This window comes from Lagenorhynchus albirostris, chromosome 3 (genome assembly GCF_949774975.1).
Source record: "Lagenorhynchus albirostris chromosome 3, mLagAlb1.1, whole genome shotgun sequence".
Classification (NCBI taxonomy): Eukaryota; Metazoa; Chordata; class Mammalia; order Artiodactyla; family Delphinidae; genus Lagenorhynchus; species Lagenorhynchus albirostris.
Genome location: NC_083097.1, coordinates 93,306,611 through 93,330,369, shown reverse-complemented (window position 1 = coordinate 93,330,369; position 23,759 = coordinate 93,306,611). Strand labels below are relative to the sequence as shown.

At 35.7% G+C, this 23,759-nt stretch overlaps 1 protein-coding gene across 1 annotated transcript in view; it reads right to left on the bottom strand.

The window, feature by feature from the left end:
- Positions 1-21,691, bottom strand: part of KCNN2 (potassium calcium-activated channel subfamily N member 2) — a 327,085-nt gene extending 305,394 nt beyond the window's left edge. Inside the window, exon 1 of the mRNA XM_060143406.1 lies at positions 21,604-21,691. The gene's annotated coding sequence lies outside the window, so the exon portion shown is untranslated. The remainder of the gene's footprint in view (positions 1-21,603) is intronic.
- Positions 21,692-23,759: the final 2,068 nt, after the last annotated feature.

The following is a 23,759-nucleotide window of genomic DNA, read 5'->3' as shown; positions in this document are numbered from 1 at the left end:
GTGAAGTACAAAATGCTGAACAAATATAAGGTGTTTTATTATGAGGCTACAGAGATATCACATCCATCAATAATCCTGCTAACATTCGGGCTACTTTAAGTCTGACCAGACACCCAAATTCCTCTCTACTTCTCTCACCTGCATACCAAATGCACCTAGAGTGACTGTAGGATCAGAGTTTTTGATTAAGGAAGAAAATGACCCTGCTTTTACCATGGGATAATTATTTTCATCAACTTTGACACCTTTATCTTCCTTTATTATTTTAAGGATTTAAATATTTTATCAGTACCTGCTTTTGTCTGATGAATTTGTTTGCAGCTGGCTGAGCGTTTTAATTGACAATTCTTTTGAAACACTTAATGCATTGTAAACCCATTATTTCTTGGCTTTTATGCTGAGTAATTTGACAGCCATTAACACTTTTGGCTTTATTTTATTTAAGGGTTTCACCTGCATAATTATCATTAAGTTACAGAATAATCTAGCAGTTTTAGGAGCTCCAAAATGAAAGCACCATTTTAAGTGATAAGCAATCCCACTATATGAATTTGAATTTACAACTTTAGGGACCCATAACTTGAGGTATTAGACTCAATGAGCAAAGCTGAAGATAGCATAATCAAAGACATAAATATAAAACCAAGAAACTGCTGCTGTCGTCCAGAACTTGAGCAAGGAAATATATCTGGACCAGTGTCTGGAGAAATCCACACACTTCCTTTTCTCCCTCTCTCTCTCTTTGTTAAAGAAACAAGCAAAAAATCTTTCTCGCTATTAGGTCCAATTATTCTACTCATGGTACTGTCTGGACTCTGTTTACTACCTGCTCCAAAAGAAAAATGGTGCATTCACTTTGACTTCCCCTTCAGATTTTCAGGAAATTCTGGAATTTGGGGACAGCCCTAAGTAGATATGAATGAAGCTTCTTAAGAAGCTGCCTTTTCATGATGGATTTGCATGACCACATCACTCAGCACTCAGGAGCATCCTCATGTGTGCTTATATATCAGTGGACCAACCACTGAGGTTATGTTTGTCAGGTGTCATTGAAATTCAACATTAACTACATTCATCTTGTAGTTATTTTTAGTGAATCCTTCCTTTTGGGATCCTGTACTTGTAAGCTGCAGTGGTTGAAGACTGGGATTTAAAGGTGTTTTTATACCAATAAAGAACTCTGGATAGAAGCTTGCTCATCTCCTGTTTACTCCTGTCCAAACTGAAACCTCCTTTGGTCATCTGTGACCTAAGTAGACATATTTGTGAATTGTTGTTATGTGGTTGACACTACATGTCACTGTAGGTTTTTGTTTCTTTTCCTTTCCATTAAGAATTTACAATACCTTTCTTCCAAGCCACAATCCAAACATTTGAAAAATGTTCAGTCAGAATTCAGCTATAAATTTATCTCAGTCTAATGTGCCAAAAAGTTTAGATTTCTAATTATCTTTCTAAATTTCCTATGGCCATTGTCTGTTTGGTGTTTACAGCTGATGATTCAAAGGCTTTAATACCTGGGACATTAAGTGAAGATCTCAAAAGGTTTTCTCAAGAAAACTGGTAAAGGACTTTGTTGGGAAGAGCAAAATCCTACCAGAAAACTACTGGGGAGTTGCTTCATTAGCTCACACTGCAAAGAACCACCTTTCCTACTTGGATTCAAGTAAACACAGGAAGCAATAGGACAAACAACCAAATGATCCAAATTGTTGAACCCAAACAAGAAACTTTATTTGCTCCTTTGTCAAGTGCTCCTTCAACTGACAGGAAGAAAAACAAGGTCCTATCCCATTTTCTTTGTCCCCATATCTGCTTTGCCCCAGTTAGGCAACATTTTAAAATAAGGTTAGGAAACAAAATGGTCATTTCCTTTGCAGGACTAATTGTTTAAGCTCTTAAAGATATTTCTCTAAATATTTCAATAAGCATCTCCTCTCTGGCCTCTCTCCCTCACACCAGTTAATTTCCCCCCTCTTCCTTCTCATAGTCTTCAGTGTTTATTTTTTTTGTTTTTTGCTTTTTAATCAGGCAGCTGAAGCATGTCCCCTAATGTCAGCCATTTCCCACATCACTCTGTTTATAATTTTATATTTGCTTCTCTAAGTGAACTATTTTCCCAATCCTCCTGTCAGCTATACCCTCATACCAGGCATAGGCTTCTTTTCACTGTGCTCAACTGTTGCTTAGAGTCACCAGAATCACCCTCCAAAGAGCACAGTAACTCAGCAGTGGTCCTTTCCTGAAATAATTTAAACACTTCTGATGCAATCTTTGAACCTCTCCTGATCATCAGCAACATCAAAGTTAAGTCTGTTGTTTGAGAAAGTGATCCATATCAAGCATGCGGTACCACTGAGAGATGAGATGCAGAACAGGATGATAAAGGCAATATCGCCAAGCTCAAAAATAAAATAAAGTCACAACATCATGGTCAGAAAGACAGTTTGTACTCTGTGTTCTCCGTCATCTCAGAGCAACACAGAAAAAAACAGGCACACGCTTCATGAGGAAAGGGCCATACATTTTGATCTGCATAGAAGGAAACAGATTGCTTGGGGTGATGTACTGCTGTACCTACTCCCTCTGGTAGAGCCCAGAAATTGCTTTTTTTTTTTTTTAAATTGAATTTTAGTACAATAAAGACCAATAACCCAAGTTTTGTATTTTATCTTTCAACCCTAAAAGCAAGAAAATTATGGGCTCTCAGAGGAACACTGTATATTTTCCAGAAAACAGGAGACCACATTGGAAATCTTTTGAAAAGAATATCTTATTTGAGGATAACAAAGTACCTTACTGAGAAAAATCTCCACTATTTAAATGTATGTCACCCTGACTCTGATCACCTTCCATTTTGCATCTGAATTATGCTTCTTGCACTTGGTACGTGAGCTAGAGTTACTGTGTACCAAATATCCCATGTGTTCCCCCACATGTTCCAGGCTGTTTTGGGGGTAAAGTTGGGGCCACGTGACTTGGTTTAGCCAATGGGCTGTGAACTCAAGTGTCACTTCTGAGCAGAGTCAGTTAAAGCTGGGTGTATTTCCTCCATTCTTCTCTTCCTATGCTGCTACAACCTAAGAGGCCACAGGGTGAGAGCACAGCATCACAAGACTGAGAGAGTGTCTCTCAGTCACCTGATGAAGGAAAGCCTCTGCCAACCCATAGCATGCTATGTGTGAGTTAAAAATAAATCTGTGTTGACTAAGCCATTGAGATTTGGGGCTTTATCAGTTGTAGCAGCTAGCATCATTTGTCCTAAATAATACAATGCATAACCACAGGACATTAGGGCAGAATGGGACTTAAGAGATCACCTATTTCAGCATGTTTCAAACTTTTGATTTATCTTATCAACAGAAAAACTTCATCACATAAAATACAAAAAACTTAGAGATGAAAGTGAATCTGCTTTGTTAGCAGTGTTGATGGATCTCCTAGAGTCCCAGCCTTATCTCTTCTTCCCCTCCCCTATCTCCACCTTCAGCTACCAAAAAATCTCCAACATCCACACTTTCATAGACATACAGAGCAAGGTCGTCATGGGACACAGTTTGAAAGGTACTAATCTAGCCCAGCTCCCTCAATTTGCAGAAGTTCTAGGAGCTTATACGTCTTGCCCATGTTCTTCCTTACACATAGCCAAAACAGGGCTATTTCTCTGTGTGTCTGTGTCTGTGTGTGTGTGTGTGTGTGTGTGTGTGTGTGTGTGTGATTTTTTCAACACACATCATAAAATGAAGGCTGAATTCTACCAGATGGTAAAATTTTTGAGAAGAGGGGTTGTGATGATGATTTACTGGTTTGCCTCAAGGGTGAAGTCCAGCCCACTAACTACCTGTTGATGCTCCATGAATATTCACTGGTTGCATATTTATCAAAAGACCCATCAATGTTTGTATATATCCAAGGTACCAATAAAAATTTTTAAATGTAAATGGGAAGTGCTGCAGGCATATGGAAATGAGTCTGATGTTATATCCTAGAGACGAGCCACATAATTCCTGGGACCCAGACATTTCAATTCTATGAATATATTCCCAAGAGAAATACATGCATATTTACAACAGAATTCCCATTCAAGAATATTTTAGCAGCACTGTTCACTATTGAAAGAACCTATTTTGAATAGTAATCTTCCATTGGAGAGTTGATGACTATGATGTGGTACATTTCAAAGAAGTTAAAATGAACAAACTATAGTATCATAGAAAATACAGATGAATCTTGAAAATGTAATATTTTAAAAAATTAATTCCCCCCAAAAACTACATATAGTATGATATTCTTTCTCATAAGTTTAAACAACAAATAAGTGTGTTTGTGTGTATTCTGTATGTGTGTGTAAATGACTATGTGTAATATACATGGAAGCAATAGATACAGCTTTCACATATAGAAAGGAAGGATAATATTTAGCCTGGATTAACAGAGACAAAGGAATGGAGGGAATACGGTTAGATGCCAGTCATTATTCCCAAGGTCTTAGCTTTGGCTTATGTTTTGTGTTCACATGTGCTTATTATTTTTAGATACTTAGACAGATAGATGCGGACCAACAATGAGCATGTGACTTGAACCAAGACTGTGATTTGAATTCAATTCTGGGACTTAGGTCTAAAGGAAAAAAATAATGTTAAAGGACTCCAATGGATTTTAGGACAAAAAAGGAAGCAAAACTTGCTTCCCTATCCCTCCATAAGGATACCAAACACACATTTAGCTACTCTTGGTTTAAATATTGAAGGGAAAATTAGCAATTATCTGATAATGTCAGTAGCTTTTGGAAAGACAGACAAAGAACTATTCTAGGTGACCTAAAGAGTACAAATGGTAAATGATAGCCAATTTAAGAATAACAGTGGGGCTTCCCTGGTGGCGCAGTGGTTGAGAGTCCGCCTGCCAATGTAGGGAACACGGGTTCGTGCCCCAGTCTGGGAAGATCCCACATGCTGTGGAGCAGCTGGGCCCGTGAGCCATGGCCGCTGAGCCTGCGCGTCTGGAGCCTGTGCTCCGCAACGGGACAGGCCACAACAGTGAGAGGCCCGCGTAGAGCAAAAAAAAAAAAAAAAAAAAAGATTAACAATGGACATTCATGCCTCAAGGAGGAGAAAAATATATACGATCCATTCAATTATGGATGTTAACATACAAACATCCACATACACTTCACCTAAGGAGGATAAAATGGCACCAGAATAGTTTAAACAGTCTTTGAATGCACTCCACACTTCTCATTTCACATCCTGAACACTAGCATAGTGTACTTCCACTCTGCCTACGTTTCCCCTCTGACCAGGTGGGTAATCCTGAACACATTGACTAACCAGTTTTCATACCCCAGATTCCCCACTGGTTGTTGTGAGTGCAGGGGAGAAAAATTTTCCACCCCAAAATGTGTCTCTTTGGCATGAGGATTAATTCAAGCTGATAATTTTTAAGAAACAGAAGACGCAGAAAGTTTTTCTTTTTACCTCCCCCTTAACTGCCTAAAGAATTTAGATAGATTCCAGGCCTGTTTCCAGAATAGAGTTATCACCAGAGGTATCTGCAAAGAATATGGGCTAAAGTGGTGGGGGAAACTCAGCAGGGCCTAGAGATCAGAGTCCATTCCGTGTCTTACTGTCTCTGCATGGTCCAGTAGACATTTATTTACCAAGAATTTGTTTTTCTATCTTCATGTGAATTGCCTTCCACCCCTTTGAAGTCCCAAACCACTATCTGCAACATTTTCTTTTGCCTTTAGCTGAAGATGGTATTTAAGGTGAGGGCTTTGGCCATCTTGGCAACTTACTTAGTTTCCCTGGGTCTCTCCTATGCATACATGTTATTAAACTTTTGTTTGATTTTTCTCCTGTTAATATGTCTCATGTCAATTTAATTTTTATACCTGCTAGAAAAACATACAAGGGTAGAGGAAAATTTCTTCCTCACTGACATGAGCATTAGGAAATGAAAAAAATTATTAGTATAGGGTCTGATACTTAAACATTTTCAAAAAAAATGTTGGTTAAATTTTAATCTCAAAGTAGACCAAAAGGAAAAGAAAATTGAGATGCATAGTTAGTGATGTTTCAGGCATGCTATAATCTGATAATACAGATGTAAGTCCTTTAAAAAGAACTAGCTAAGCCTCACTCCTCCCACTTTCCTTAAACTGTCCATCCAGAAACATAGAAAATGTGCATACGTTGGTAATCTATAGGTATAGTGTAGTGGCTGTCTATTAAATAATCAATGTTCATTTATAGCATATTTTGAGTTTCAGAATAATTATTTTGTTCTATTTGGTGCTGTGATAATAAAGGTAATGAATTTTATCTTCATTTTTGTGCTAGAGTTCCATTAAAATATTTATTAAAATTAGGATATTTTTAAACCATGGAAACTTAATTGCATTAATTATCCTTTCTTACCCTCAAATGTTTTATAGTGAAACTAAATAATGAATGCAATAATGAAGCAAAGGACAAGTTGGATTTGCATATTTTATAAACATGCTCAGGAAAGTAACTGTGCTATTTTGTTTGGAATTGTAGTTAGGTTAATCATGTGTTGATGAAAGACAGAGCTCAATTTCCTTGGGGGAGGGAAGGGTGAAGAAGGGTGACTTTGAAATGATGTCCTGGGTGTCCTCCTTTGCTCTTCATATGGGAGAAGATTAGAAAATAAAGTGTTCAAAAAATATTCATATTTACATAGAAGTTAATGAAATGAAACTTGAAGCAGTTTTTCCATTGCCCCCATGTGTGACATAAATATGTTTAATTGATTGAGTGAAAATCTAGATTGAGAAAATCCTTTCAAGGCTTTAGCTCATGAAATGTTCTGAACTGCTTCATGATATAAAAATTATCATAAAAAAGAGTGGAAGAGGCTGACGCGCTTGACCATCTTTGCTCATTAGTTCCAGGAAGGCCCACTATTCACTAGGTTGGCAGCTGTCCTGCTCCAATACCTAGCTACCACCCCTCCGGGTAGGTAGAATGCTTCCTTGGCCACTCTTCCTCCCTCCCCTCTCACACACATACAACTGAGACTGCAGATCCCTGACAACAGTGAAGTAAGTAGCACAGTGCATTTTTGGTCAGTGTTTCTCAGAACAATGTCTTATTGGGTGAAGAATCTCTGAATAAAGAAATGCTCTAATTCTTCTGGAAACTCTTCTGTTTGATATACTGTATTCATTCAATATCGTAGCAATAACAAGGCCTTAGGGAAGAAAGAAAAGGAGCACCTGTGCAAAAGAGAGTATACTATATGAAAATCTGACAGAATCTTACAATTTAAGTAGACACTACTTTGTCTGCTCCTCAACCCAATTTGTTTATCTGAGAATAGAAACTTTCTATCACACCTGTGGACAAAACGCAAGACCAAGGTCAGTCTTCTCTGTTTGTTGAAAATTCTGATCTTACAGTATTTGAGTATGAGAGTGAGAAAAAAATGACATGTGACCTATGAAATATATTGTCAAATAAGGTAATGATTCAGAAGATAAATGACACTTCTGAAAATAATTTAGAGTAGAAATCAGAAGAAAAATTCCAAGAACTGTTTGACATATTCAGTAAAATTCAAGAGACATGGCTGCTATTAAATAAAAGGAGGCTATTATAAATAACTGGTTGAGGCAAAAAGTCAAATGAATGAAATAGGATGAATTGTTAAAAAATAATGCTATAGACAAGTTAAAATTCGTGTTGTAGCAAGAAGTGTCAATTCTAAAAAGGTGTATATCAGGTAACTGTATAGAAAACTCAAGAGCCTTCTCAGAACTCAGAAGAATGGGACAAAATTAAATACAAAAGAAGATGACTGAGGTAGAGGATGTGAAACAGAGCAAACCAGGCAAACAAGTAATTTTCTTAAAGGAGAGAACAGAAGGATCAGAACAAAAGCAATCAGAGAAAAGCACAATCAATATTTTCTGAGCAAACTGAAAAGTCTCACTGTGTTCTAATAAGACTGATTAAACTATACTTATTGACAAATTGTTGAACTATAAGAAAAAAAAGGAATTCTGATACTTTTAAAGCTATAAGAATGAAGAAATAAATTCTGCATATGTTAGTTCAGAAAAAAGAAAGTGTTTTTCCACAAAGGACTCAAACCAGGCTGACTCCAAATATTTTAACCATTGTATAGACTATGAGTCAAGGAAAGAAACATGCAAATAATGATAAAATAAGACTGTGGCCTAATTTTTAAAAATCTATGAAATCTGTTTTTCATGCACTAAGGCAGAAATCTATTCTCAGACATGTGAGTAATCATAATACCTAGTATTTGTATGTTAAGGTACATGAAGAGGTACTCCAATCGACCCAGAAACAGAGCATAATCAAGAATTCAAAATTGCCCAGCACCATAAAAAAAGGACTATTTTAAACAGTAAAACCAGGTTTAAAAGGCAAAAAACTAAATTATTTTTGTATTTGTTAAGAATATTATATAAAAAACACCTCTAAAAATAAGTAATAAATACTTTCTCCTTCAAAACACCCTCCTGCCTCTGTGAACATCACTGCTAATCAATCACCTGCTGAGATTTTTATGAAGACTCAGAATCCTTCTCAGCACAGTGTTCTGAGCCCTAACTATCAATTTATCAGAATTGGCCTTAAGATACAACTATGTGACATCACAGGGTTAAAGACCAGGACTTTTTAACCTAGAGAAAATAATTCAACAGGAATTCTTTATAAAAAATTCAACAAATATATGCTGTCTACAAGAGACTCACTTCAGACCTAGAGACACATACAGACTGAAAGTAAGGGGATGGAAAAAGATATTCCATGCAAATGGAAACCAAAAGAAAGCTGGAGTAGCAATTCTCATATCAGACAAAATAGACGTTAAAATAAAGACTATTACAAGAGACAAAGACGGACATTACATAATGATCAAGGGATCAATCCACAAAGAAGATACAACAATTGAAAATATTTATGCACCCAACATAGGAGCACCTCAATACATAAGGCAAATACTAACAGCCATAAAAGGGGAAACTGACAGTAAAACATTCATAGTAGGGGACTTAAACACCCCACTTTCACCCATGCACAGATCATCCAAAATGAAAATAAATAAGGAAACACAAGCGTTAAATGATACATTAAATAAGATGGAATTAATTGATATTTGTAGGACATTCCATCCAAAAACAACAGAATACACATTTTTCTCAAGTGCTCATGGAACATTCTCCAGGATAAATCACATTTTGGGTCACCAATCAAGCCTTGGTAAATTTAAGAAAATTGAAATTGTATTAAGTATCTTTTCTGACCACAAGGCTATGAGACTAGATATCAATTACAGGAAAAGATCTGTAAAAAATACAAACACATAGAGGCTAAACAATACAGTACTTAATAACGAAGTGATCACTGAAGAAATCAAAGAGGAAATCAAAAAGTACCTAGAAACAAATGACAATGGAGACACGACAACGCATAACCTATGAGATGCAGCAAAAGCAGTTCTAAGAGGGAAGTTTATAGCAATACAATCCCACCTTAAGAAATAGGAAACATCTCAAATAAATGACCTAAACTTGCACTTAAAGCAATTACAGAAAGAAGAACAAAAAAACCCCAAAGTTAGCAGAAGGAAAGAAATCATAAAGATCAGATCAGAAATAAATGAAAAAGAAATGAAGGAAACGATAGCAAAGATCAATGAAATGAAAAGCTGGCTCTTTAAAAAGATCAACAAATTGATAAACGATTAGCCAGACTCATCAAGAAAATAAGGGAGAAAACTCAAATCAATAGAATTAGAAATGAAAAAGGAGAAGTAACAACTGACACTGCAGAAATACAAAAGATCATGAGAGATTACTACCAGCAACTCTATGCCAATAAAATGGACAACCTGGAAGAAATGGACAAATTCTTAGAAATGCACAACCTGCCAAGACTGAATCAGGAAGAAATAGAAAATATGAACAGACAAATCACAAGCACTGAAATTGAAACTGTGATTCAAAATCTTCGAACAAAAAAAAGCCCAGGACCAGATGGCTTCACAGGCGAACTCTATCAAACATTTAGAGAAGAGCTAACACTTATCCTTCTCAAACTCTTCCAAAATATAGCAGAGGGAGGAACACTCTCAAACTCATTTTACGAGGCCACCATCACCCTGATACCAAACCAGAAAAAGATGTCACAAAGAAAGAAAACTACATGCTAATATCACTGATGAACATAGATGCAAAAATCCTCAACAAAATACTAGAAAACAGAAGCCAACAGCACATTAAAAGGATCATACACCATGATCAAGTGGGCTTTACCCAGGAATGCAAGGATTCTTCACTATATGCAAATCAATCAACGTGAGACACCATATTAACAAATTGAAGGAGAAAACCATATGATCATCTCAATAGATGCAGAGAAAGCTTTTGACAAAATTCAACACCGATTTATGATAAAAACCCTCCAGAAAGTAGACATAGAAAGAACTTTCCTCAACATAAAAAGGCCATATATGACAAACCCACAGCCAACATCGTCCTCAATGGTGAAAAACTGAAACCATTTCCACTAAGATCAGGAAAAAGACAAGGTTGCCCACTATCACCACTCTTATTCAACATAGTTTTGGAAGTTTTAGCCACAGCAATCAGAGAAGAAAAGGAAATAAAAGCAATCCAAATCGGAAAAGAAGAAGTAAAGTTGTCACTGTTTGCAGATGACATGATACTATACATAGAGAATCCTAAAGATGCTACCAGATTACTACTAGAGCTAATCAATGAATTTGGTGAAGTAGCAGGATACAAAATTAATGCACAGAAATCTCTGGCATTCCTATACACTAATGATGAAAATCTGAAAATGAAATCAAGAAAACACTCCCATTTACCATTGCTACAAAAAGAATAAAATATCTAGGAATACACCTACCTAAGGAGACAAATGACCTCTATGTAGAAAATTATAAGACACTGATGAAAGAAATTAAAGATGATACAAATAGATAGAGAGATATACCATGTTCTTAGATTGGAAGAGTCAACATTGTGAAAATGACTCTACTACCCAAAGCAATCTACAGATTCAATGCAATCCCTATCAAACTACCACTGGCATTTTTCACAGAACTAGAACAAAAAATTTCACAATTTGTATGGAAACACAAAAGACCCCAAATAGCCACAGCAATCTTGAGAATGAAAAATGGAGTTGGAGGAATCAGGCTCCCTGACTTCAGACTATACTACAAAGCTACAGTAACCAAGACAGTATGGTACTGGCACAAAAACAGAAAGATAGATCAATGGAACAGGATAGAAAGCCCAGAGATAAACCCATGCACATATGGTAAGCTTATCTTTTATAAAGGAGGCAGGAATGTACAGTGGAGAAAGGACAGCCTCTTCAATGAGTGGTGTTGGGAAAACTGGACAGGTACATGTAAAAGTATGAGATTAGATCACTCCCTAACACCATACACAAAAGATAAGCTCAAAATGGATTAAAGACCTAAATGTAAGGCCAGAAACTATCAAACTCTTAGAGGAAAACATAGGCAGAACACTCTATGACATAAATCACAGCAAGATCCTTTTTGACCCACCTCCTAGAGAAATGGAAATAAAAACAAAAATAAACAAATGGAACCTAATGAAACTTCAAAGCTTTTGCACAGCAAAGGAAACCATAAACAAGACCAAAAGACAACCCTCAGAATGGGAGAAAATATTTGCAAATGAAGCATCTGACAAAGGATTAATCTCCAAAATTTACAAGCAGCTCATGCACCTCCGTATCAGAAAAACAAACAACCCAATCCACAAATGGGCAGAAGATCTAAATAGACATTTCTCCAAAGAAGATATACAGACTGCCAACAAACACATGAAAGAATGCTCAACATCATTAATCATTAGAGAAATGTAAATCAAAACTACAATGAGATATCTTCTCACACCAGTCAGAATGGCCATCATCAAAAAATCTAGAAACAATAAATGCTGAGGCTGTGGAGAAAAGGGAACACTCTTGCACTGCTGGTGGGAATGTGAATTGGTACAGCCACTATGGAGAACAGTATGGAGGTTCCTTAAAAAACTACAAATAGAACTACCATATGACCCAGCAATCCCACTACTGGGCATATACCCTGAGAAAACAAAAATTCAAAAAGAGTCATGTACCAAAATGTTCATAGCAGCTCTATTTACAGTAGCCCGGAGATGGAAACAACCTAAGTGTCCATCATTGGATGAATGGATAAAGAAGCTGTGGCACATATATACAATGGAATATTACTCAGCCATAAAACGAAACGAAATTGAGCTATTTGTAATGAGGTCAATGGACCTAGAGTCTGTCATACAGAGTGAAGTAAGTCAGAAAGAGAAAGACAAATAGTGTTTGCTAACACATATATATGGAATTTAAGGGAAAAAAATGTCATGAAGAACCTAGGGGTAAGACAGTAATAAAGATGCAGACCTACCAGAGAATGGACTTGAAGATATGGGGAGGGGGAAGGGTATGCTAGAAAGTGAGAGAGTGGCATGGACATATATACACTACCAAATGTAAAATAGATAGCTAGTGGGATGCAGCCGCATAGCACAGTGAGATCAGCTCCTAGAGGGGTGGGATAGGGAGGGTGTGAGGGAGGGAGACGCAAGAGGGAAGAGGTATGGGAACATATTGGAAGGGAATATGCAAATTTGGAAAGATTATTGATGGTTACCAGTAACTATTTAGTTTTCTTTTTTTAATGAAATTTTTAATAATTTATAAAGGAAGAGAAGGAAATGCTGCATGATTTAAGATGGACCATTAATTTTATACATTTTTATAACATTTATTTAGAATTAAATTTAATGTAATAACTGCAGAATAAATAGGATTGATGACGTGTGTTCTATTTCCAATTCAGGCAAGACCATCAGTTCTCTATTCCATGGAGGCTCTTACCTTAAAAATTTACTCCAATGTGCCATGTTCTATTTCTACTCAAAACAATGAAAAGTGTGGCCAAATCACAGATATTCTCAGTGGCAATATAAAGTTAGTGGGGCTCTCACAATTTTTGCAACATTACTTATCATTGGGATATCAGTACAAGTCTTAAAAGTAAAAAAAAAAAAAAATGAAATCAGTGGAATAGAATTACGTGTTTTAACTGAATTCAATACATTTTTTTTCGTGGTACGTGGGCCTCTCACTGTTGTGGCCTCTCCCGCTGCGGAACACAGGCTCCGGACGTGCAGGCTCAGCAGCCATGGCTCACGGGCCCAGCCGCTCCGCAGCATGTGGGATCTTCCCGGACGGGGGCATGAACCCATGTCCCCTGCATTGGCAGGCGGACTCTCAACCACTGCGTAACCAGGGAAGCCCTGAATTCAATACTTTGAATTCAGTTCATTTAAACATATTTTTTCCAATTCAGATGCTAGTAGTCTTGAATCCAATTATCCTACGGATCTGTGTACCTGTAACAGACTAATGCCAAGTAGAAGAGTTTAACAGAAAAATAAGGAGTTTCATGGGAAGGTAGAAATCAGAGAATAGGATAAGTGATTAAGCCATCCAGTGATGAACAGGGCTCTGGAGGATTCACCTTTCCTATTTACACAAAATTCAGCCAACCAACTCAACCTAAGTTTTCTCTTAATTAGCTGTCACAGTTTTTAAACATAACTGGCAAACTTAATTTACACTTGGATTAGAAAAACACTAGAATTAGAAGGCTAATTAATGTGACCCTGGGGGTCACTGTCAGCAGAATTGATCATAATGTCATCTATCAAGTATGTAATAAGAGACTGAAAATCAAAGAATAAACCAGTTTCTCCAGGTAAATTTAAAATAAGGACACTACCAATCCTTGGGTCTACCTTTATTAATATCCCTTGGACATGAAGAATCCTACTTTGGTGTTAAATTTACCTTTCATAATTCTGTTTGTAAATACATTTAAAGGACAAAATTAACTGCCAATCAATCTCAAAAGAAACACAATATCTTAACTTTTAACTTCTATTGTGTTTGAGATATTTTTCACTTTTAAGTCTATTTGTTTTAACAGATAGACTAACGGAAGTCTATGTGGTATCTATCTAAAATACCTGGTATTCAACGCAAATAAAAAGAGAAAAATTTTGTGAGGTGTGCTCCAGCTGTGAGGATGTACTCAGTGCAAGCTCAAGTTCATTCCAGGGACTCAGTCCTCTTTCAGCCTTTACTCTCCCCCTTTGTCTCTGGCTTTAAAATGGAGCCTTATTTCTCTCTGTCCCATCTTCCCCAGACTGCCAAATGTTTTCAATGATCCAGTTGCTTCCATTTTTCTCAGTAGCACCACAATAATAATATTTTTTTCCAGTGAGTAAACTTAAACAAGGTTATCTTTGCTTTGTTTAATAAAAACTCTGTGTGTGTGTGTGTGTGTGTGTGTGTGTAGAGATTTAACTGTCACTTCCATTTCTTCATCTGCTACATCAAATAATCACAAATAGAATTTTTAAGGAAAAGCCATTTATGAATTTATAACATTTAAAAGAATTTCAGAAATTTACATGTGAAATGCATGAGTACACTAGGAAATTAACATAAAGATAAAAAGCAAGGGCCTTTTAGGAAAAAGGAGGAGGTAACTATGTCAGTGAGAATATAATTGCTGTGTTTGAATAGTAAGTTCAGTGGAGAGCTCCTAGACAACAAAAGTTAAAAAGGAAATGCAAAAAGTGATGGCAGAAATCTTAGCAAATGAGAGAAGAAAACAAGCAAGTAGTTCACATTTTCCAGGAATCAAAATTCTAAAAAGAAATCATCATTATTGTTATGAATCCTTGTGAAAATGAACACTGAGTAATATAAGGGAAAATAGGTTTATCTGAAGTACTGAAAAGGGATCAGTGAATTTTTTCTTTTACTTCTAGGCAACCTTATATTTTTGAAGATTTACCTTTTCTCTTATTTAATTAAACTAATTAAATAATAATTGTAATAATTGAAATAATTAAGGAAATCAAATTAATTTCTCTTTGAGCTATTTTGTTATATTCAGAAATAATCTATTCTAATGTTTTTTAAATATTAGGGGCATTAGGCAGTATGCCATGAATATTTATTATGATATAAATTAAAATGATTTTTTGCTGTTATTGTCTTTTATTTTTTAAAGTAAAAAAAATCATAATACTTATAAAGAGAAAATATAAATGACAGATTTTATGGGTCAAAAGAGAAAGTTATAATATAAAGCTTAAATTACATAAACCCCAAAATCACTTTTTTCTTCTATATGATTGACAACATTCTGAAATTTCTGAGCCCCTAATTAAATAATGAAGAAGACACAGTGTGAAAAATCATGACTATACACTTTCCAAGTAAGGAACTGAGTAAGAAGAAAGTTCATTTTACATAACAGAAATGGAGCAACATAAAGTAAATTACCAAAACTTAAATTTCAGACATTATACTGCTATTTGGTCTATGTTTTGTTAAAAGAAAACATTCTACCTAAGAAGCAGAATACAACACCATGATTTTATTTCAAGTAATTAGATAGACAGTTAAAGTTTATACATTTTAAGCTGACTGCTTTTTAAATGAGTTTGGTTGACAACATTTTTAAAATCTGAAATGCAGTCATAAAATGAAGTTTTATTATACTGTTTTGGTAAATGTAATATTCAAGATTTTCTCTTGTACTCCACATGCTAATAAACTTTATATAAATAGATTTTGCTTACTTCACCTAACAAGACCTCAAAAGTAATTCATATATTCTTCAATTTATTTTGAGGTTTATAACAAGAGGAGACTCTATGTTTAATAATTTTTTAAAGAAATAGAATTTGATCTCAAATAAATTAAAAAGACATCTTAAGACTGGAGATGTCTTTTACTCCAACATAGTGTGTACCGGAGCTTCAAACCTCTTAATCACTTAAAGGAAAATGCTTATTTTTTATCCTTGTTTTTATCCTTCCCCAAATTACAAACATCTATCGGTGAAAATTCTAAGGCTTGGGACTTTTTCATCATAATAATCGTCATAATTGTCTGGCACAGAGCAAGCACTCAATGTTTACTGAGATAATGAAAAATCAACAAATACCCATCTACTGTGTTCCAAGAACTATGCTTCATATATACCCCTCATGTGTACCTCACATTTACATGTTTTATATTTACTCTTCACACGTAACCTTGCAAGTTAGGGATTATAACCCTCATTTACAAAAAGGAAAGAGGTATGTGGAGTTTAATCCAAACAGAGTATTATACAGCTAAGAGTGAAAGAACTAAGTTTCATACTCTTTATCTCTGATTCCAAATTTGAATCTTTTTCTACTAAGCCTATTAAAGCATTAAGGTACTTACGGTAATACTTTCAAAGAAACAGAAAGGTATCCCATGCTCTTAGACTGGAAGAATTAATATTGTTAAAATGGCCATACTACCAAAGCAATCTACATATTTAATGCAATCATTATCAAATTACCCATGACCTTTTTAACAGAACTAGAACAAATTATCCTAGCATTTATATGCAACCACCAAAGACCAAGAATTGGCAAAGCAATCCTGAGGGAAAAGAACAAAGCTGGAGGCATGACCCTCGCAGACTTCAGACAATACTACAAAGCTACAGGAATCAATACAGCATTATGCTGGCACAAAAGCAGACATATAGATCAATGGAATAGAATAGAGGGACCAGAAATAAACCCACATACCTATATTCAATTAATCTATGTCAAAGGAGGCAAGACTATACAATGGAGAAAAGACAGCCCCTTCAACAAGTGGTGTTGGGAAAGCTCAACAGCTACATGTAAATCAATGAAACTGGAACACTTCCTCACACTATATACAAAAATAAACTCAAAATGATTTAAATATCTAAATATAAGACATGACACCATAAAACTCCTAGAAGAGAACATAGGCAAAACATTCTTGGACATAAATCATAGCAATATCTTCTTAGATCTATCTCCCAAGGTAAAAGAAATAAAATCAAAAATAAACAAATAGGACCTAATCAAACTTAAAAGCTTTTGCACAGCAAAGGAAACCATCAGAAAAACGAAAAAATAACCTATGGAATGGAAGAAAATATTTGCAAAAGATGCAACCAACAAGGGGTCAGTATCTAAAATATACAAACAGCTCTTACAACTCAATATCAAAAAAACAAACAACTCGTCAAAAAATGGGCAGAAGACCTGAATAGACATTTCTTCAAAGAAGATATACAGATGGCCAACAGCCACATGAAAAGATGCTCAATAGCACTCATTATTAGAGAAATGTAAATCAAAACCACAATGAGGTATCACCTCGCACTAGTCAGAATGGTTATGATCAAAAAGTCTACAAATAATAAATGCTGGAGAGGGTGTGGAGAAAAGGGAACCCTCCTATACTGTTGATGGGAATGTAAATTGCTACAGCCACCATGGAGAACAGTTATGGAGGTTTCTTAAATGGAGGAAAAAAAAAAACTAGAGTTACTATATGATCCTGTAATCCCACTCCTGGGCATTGCATATATCTAGGAAAAAAGAAAACTCTAATTTATGTAATGATACAAGCACCCCAATATTAATTCATTCTTTAGCTGTGTCTATTCTGCCTTTAAGCTAACTAATGAGATCTTAAAATTTCTACTAAGATATTTATATTGGTATAAATACTGTTGATTCATGTTGTTCTGTATGAATTAAATTCATCTGCTTCCTTTTTCCCCCACCTGCTTTCTGTCATGAATTACTGTTTTACAAAACAATTAAGATTATTTTAAAATTAACAATGATTTATAATTACCAAGATAATCATTTTTCTTCTGATAATGGCTTTTTACAAATAGATGTTATAACAGACTGTCATTTTCAAGATTTTAATATCACACATATATTAATGGGCAGTCAGAGTTCAAATGCAGGTGTATCTGCTTGTAACCCAAAGTCTTTTTACAATTCTTTCTGGAATGGATGAGTCGATATACATATGTTTATACTTTGTTCATATTTTGGAATATCTATAGTAAATGTTTCAAATTAAAAAATAGACGTTATATCATCTCTTCAATAACAATTATAGTTTAACTTTTGTTTATTCTAATAATTAAAGTTTCAGGTCTAAAGTCATCTATTTGGTGAATTTGGTGACTTCCATAGTGACAGATTTGCTCATGCAATTCTTGGCTGTCTGTTCATCTTTGTATTCCAGAGTCACTGTTTGACCTGTTCCTTTCTTAGATAGTTACCTCAGGTGTTTGTGGGAAAAGGGCAGGGCATGTTTTGTAGGTGAGTTTGTAGCTGGTCTTCTACTCTCTGACACTATGCCCCTTCCAGGGGTCACTAGCCATGCAAGGGACTCCCTCACTGGCCTCACAGCCTACACACATCGCTTTATCTTGACAGCAAACTCCTTTTGCCTACTGTTCAGCACCTTTGGAGATAAAAGGCAGGGACTGACTGGTTTTCCTCTTCATAAAGAAATTACCCTATTACTCATCCCAATGTCCCAGAAACCTTATCTGCTTCTCATATTCATTGATTTTTTGGGTTGCAGCTCCCTGGGAACCACTCCCACATCTGCAGTGACATTATCCTGCTTTCTTTGTTGATGTGCCTTTTCAAATTCATCAGCTTTCTTTTTCCCCTCCTCTGCTTTCTTTCTGTCGTGAATTATTATTATTATTTTTAATATAATTAAGATTATTTTTAAAAATACCTCTTCAGCTATTTTAAGAAATGTGGGAAAGCACATGCATATGTTGAGCCAACCATCTTTATCCAACTAATTTCTTTGCAGACTCCATTAAGTTAATTGAGCAAGAAAAATACTTTCTCAAAAATGATTATTTTTACCTAAAATATGAAGGCTAAAAGTATTAAATTTATTTTTCATGAAATAATCATAGAGATGGCAAGCAAGACAAGTCAGTTTTATTTTATTTTCTCCTGTGCTCATTATTAAACTATCGTTTCTTAGCTTCAAATCCACTCTTCTATTCTTCACTTTTTGCGATTCCGGGGCTGGGACTCTGCAAACCATTTCTCTTTGGCTAGCGGGATCGCCATTAGGCTCTGACAATAGGGGGCACTAGAGAGAGAGTAGACAACAGAAGAGAAAAAGGATACTGTCCTTCTAGGTTATTTCCTCTTCCTGTTTTGATTCCTGTTACGTTCATCACCATCCAACAAAGATACACCTGGCAGTGGTTGGTTATTCCAGTAAGTGCAGCTGATTCCAGTTGCATTTTTTCCAACACTGGCAGAACCAACATCACTGTGGCTTCTCACTGGCCCCATCTGCAGAAGCCAGTTGGTATCTCCTCCTTAAAAGTCTGGTTCCCAGTCCCGTGCAGCATCTCTGTGGCATTCCTGAGGCACTAACTTGGCTCAGCCACACCCTCTCCTCAGAAGTCTGAGCCCAAGCTCTGTGAGTCCCTCAGCCAAGATTCTAAATTTTTGATAATCCTAATCTCTTCCCTTAATTTTCTCAGTTCTAGGGACGGTCTGTGAAACCTTAGTGTTCCCTTTATCAGATGTCCAATTCCCGGATGACCATTCTTTATAATAAATTTTCTTGTTAAAATTACTCTGGTTTCTATCAACTACATGGATTCTGAATAATATACTTCCCTACTTATCATGGCTGTTTTCAAATGCTCAGTGAGCCTTCTGTCTTACTGTCAAAATAACCATTAATTTTATTATATGTGAAAAATATATACTATATGCTTTACTGAAACATTGAAAAATACAGTTAAAGGAAAATGGACATGGTCCCCTCTCTCTAATAATTTCAAAAAAATGAGTTTGAAAATGTAAATAAAAGCATTTCCATAAAAAAATTTCTCTAAACAAGTTTTTCTGAAGCCCCAAAGCACCAAACTCCTCACTATGTGTCTTTGGAAATCTTTTTATTCCAATAAATCAGGGTACTTTTCTATCCAAGACTGGGAAAGTGTTAATATCAAATGGATGCTCTCAGTTGAATTGTATTTATATTTCTTTAACTCTTGATCTAAATTATAAATTTTCTTTTAAATAGGTAGCAAAAGAGAGCAAAAACTGATTAGATATTTATTAGGTTTATGTTTTATTTTTGCAAAAATCAATGGATGCTAACTAGTTGTTAGTAGTCTGAAAGACAGAGGGCATGAAAGCAGAAGGGACTTCAATGTGGATTATGAGCTGTGGCTTTCATCCTGATGCCCTAAGTGGTTAAATAGTTGAGTCCAAATACATGCTCTCTGGGGCAGCTCAATCTCAGCAGGTAGCCACATCACCAGTTTTAAGAATCAAAAACTCCAGATGAAACAACAACACAACATATACACAACATATACCCGGACTTTTTCATGGCTCACTCACCAAGAAATACCAAAACATGCATATTTTGGGACTTGAACCAGCTGCTTCATGAAAAGTCTGGCTTTTAACATAAATGCCTCACATAGCTTGGCGGCCATGAGAATATGGACAAAAGCCATTTCTTTCTAAGGTAATCAGAAAATTAGGTGAGGAACCTTGACTATTAGTGCTGGTACTTTAAAGGTACCCAGCTACTGACTGGCAAGCTGAGTATGGAGCAAAAGTGTAAGGAAATGACCAGTAATCTGCCAAGGTGATGATTTTACCACCAGGTTGGAGCTGCCAGCCCATCTTTGAGATTGCCCTAAATGAATACTAGGGCAGCAACACAGCCTGGACACAGAAATTGCTTCCGGGATGACGGTGAGAAGCTTGTCTGCCTGTTCCATATAAAAATAACTGGGTGACATATCATGAAAGAATACTTCATGAAGAACTTTAAAAACACGTATCTCCTTTCCAACCAAGAACCAGTCTTCTTTGTTGCTGAAATGGGGTGTTGGTGGTGGGATGAATTGGGAGATTGGGATTGACATACATATACTAACATGTATAAAATAGATAATAAGAACCTGCTGTATAAAATAAATAAATTAAATTTAAAAAACAACTATTTTTTAACCTAAGATTAATCTATTCAAGACCTAAAATAGAACACCCAGAAAACCATCTCCACCAAAATTATTCTTTGAAGCTTGCCATTAGTTCTTAAAAATGTAGACTTTGTAACATGTTTTAAATCACAGTGATTTTTATCACTGTCTTTTGAGAAAAACAAACCAAGGATATGAATCTCTGTGCCAATAACTAATCTTACTAAGTGCTGGAAACTATTCTTAAAATATAAGGGAGAATACATTTATTCATTCAATCAATATTTTTGAGTACCTTTTACATGATAGGCACTTTTATAAGCACTAGGGGAGCTTACTCAGGGGTTACAAAGAAAAATACTTTGTTTTTTTCCCTTGTATTATTGAAATAACAACTGTTTACCTTTTCTTAGTGTAGTGGTAGTCAGTTAGCAGGAGAAATGGACACTTAATTGTTGAAAATGAGTGAGTCACTATATTGAAAATAGTTGAAACCATAGGCAGAGAGCAGTATCCAATTGAAGTAAATTCAGCTGACCTAAATTTAACATTCTTTTTTCAATAAAATCACTGTGTGTTACATTAGAATTAAATGCACACATTTTACTACTATTTTGTACTCACCACTATTACTTATATCCCACTCCATTCCTTAGATTCACTTTTTCTCTTGCTGGAATCCATCCTTTTGTAGTTCTCTCAGCAAGAATCTGTAAGAGGTAAATCCTATTAGATTTTGTCCCAAACTATTTCATCCTTAATCTTTTTTTTTTTTTTCGCGGTATGCGGGCCTCTCATTGTTGTGGCCTCTCCTGTTGTGGAGCACAGGCTCTGGATGTGCAGGCTCAGTGGCCATGGCTCATGGGCCTAGCTGCTCTGCGGTATGTGGGATCCTTCCGGACCGGGGCACGAACCCATGTCCCCTGCATCGGCAGGTGGACTCTCAACCAGTGCACCACCAGGGAAGCCCCATCCTTACTCTTGAAGGATAATTTAGTGCTGTATAGTGCCTCAGGGTGTGAATCCTTTTTCCTCTGCATTTAAAGAGTTTATTCTATTGCCTTCTAGCATGCATTATCACACACATGTGGAGAAAAACGCTACAGTCAGCATAAGTGTTGCTACTTTGTAGGAAATCTATAAGACAACTTTTAATTAGATTCTTCTATTTTTCACCTACTGTCATACCATGTACAGTTCTATAATTCTTGCCCTGCACAGAGGAATGTGGCCAAGGGATCAAGTGAAGACAAAAACTAGGCCACGAGCTACTCAGCCAAATCACGAAATTAATGGACAGCACCTGCCAGAAGGTACTGCTTCCTATTTCATGCGAAAGTGTCATACATGGTGGTGGTATCACTATAGTGTATATAGGACTGAATTTTTATTTCTCATATTTACCACTTAGGTCACTATCTATTTGAGGATCTATGTCTTTCGTCAACTCAGAATACACTCTCATTTCTTCAAATCTAGACTCTTTCCCATGGCTATATTTCTTATTTTTGGAACATAGGTTAGAATTTCTCAAATCTATTTTCTGATCTGGGTCTTTAATTTATTTTCACTTTTTTCCCCAAATTTCAGTGTTTTGTTCTAGGTTTTCCAATATATTATCTCTTTAGTTATGTTCACCTATTAATTAAAACATGACAATAATTTTCAATTCCAGAATCTCTAATTGGTTCTTTTTAGTTTTCCCTATTATTTTTTTTTTTTTTAGTTTTCCCTATTCTTGAGTCACATCTGTCTGTATTTCATGATTCCTTTATCTTATTTTGTAAATATTACTTATTCCTATATCCCTTTTAGGATTTCAAAGATACTTGTTTTGAAAATCTGTTTTGGAAGATTGCCTTAGTAATTGTATTTCTTTGAATGACAATTCACCTGTTTACTGAGTTTATCAGCCATCTTTCATGAAGTTTTGTTTTCCTCTTCTTGGGTAAGACTCCTCTCTCCTTTTGCTCAGTGTCATAGTGATGTAGCATCTAGATACTTTAAATATATATTTAAAATATTTTGTCTAGCATTGCTATGTCGGGGGTGTTCAGGGAGGTGGACAATGCATCCCTTAACAATACCATTTTAACTAGAATATACATTTCTAATGTATTATTTGTTAAACCAGGAGGTACTCAAAAACATTTTATCTATTTGCAAAGTTAGCATTCAGAACGTTTTCTGAAAGACCAATGTTTCTAATTACACAGTTCAGAGACCAGCAAGCTATGACCTAATCCAAACTGCCAACTGATTTTTAAGGCAATCAGTGGGCGATTGTTTTTACATTTTTAGGGAATTGTCAAAAAACAAAGAATAATGTGCAATAAAGACCATACTTGGCCCTTTACAGAAAACGTTTGCTGACCCCTGCCATAGTCTTTCTTTGACTACCATCCCAATGACTTTGCTCCCTAATTGTTTTAAAAAGAGACTTAATTTTTTAGAGTTTTAGGTTCACATCAAAATTGAGTGGAAGGTATAGAGATTTTCCATAAACTCCCTGCCCCAGCACATGCATAGCCTCCCTCATTATCAACATCCCCACCAGAGTGGTACTTTTGTCACATTTGATGAACCTACATTGACACATCATTATTAGCTAATGTCCATAGTTTACACTAGGGTTCATTCTTGGTGTTGTACATTCTCTGAGTTTGGACAAATGTATAATGATATGTATTCACTATCACAGGATCATACAGAGTACTTTCACTGCCCTAAAAATTGTCTGTGCTCCATCTATTTATCCCTCCCTCCTCACTATCCCCTGG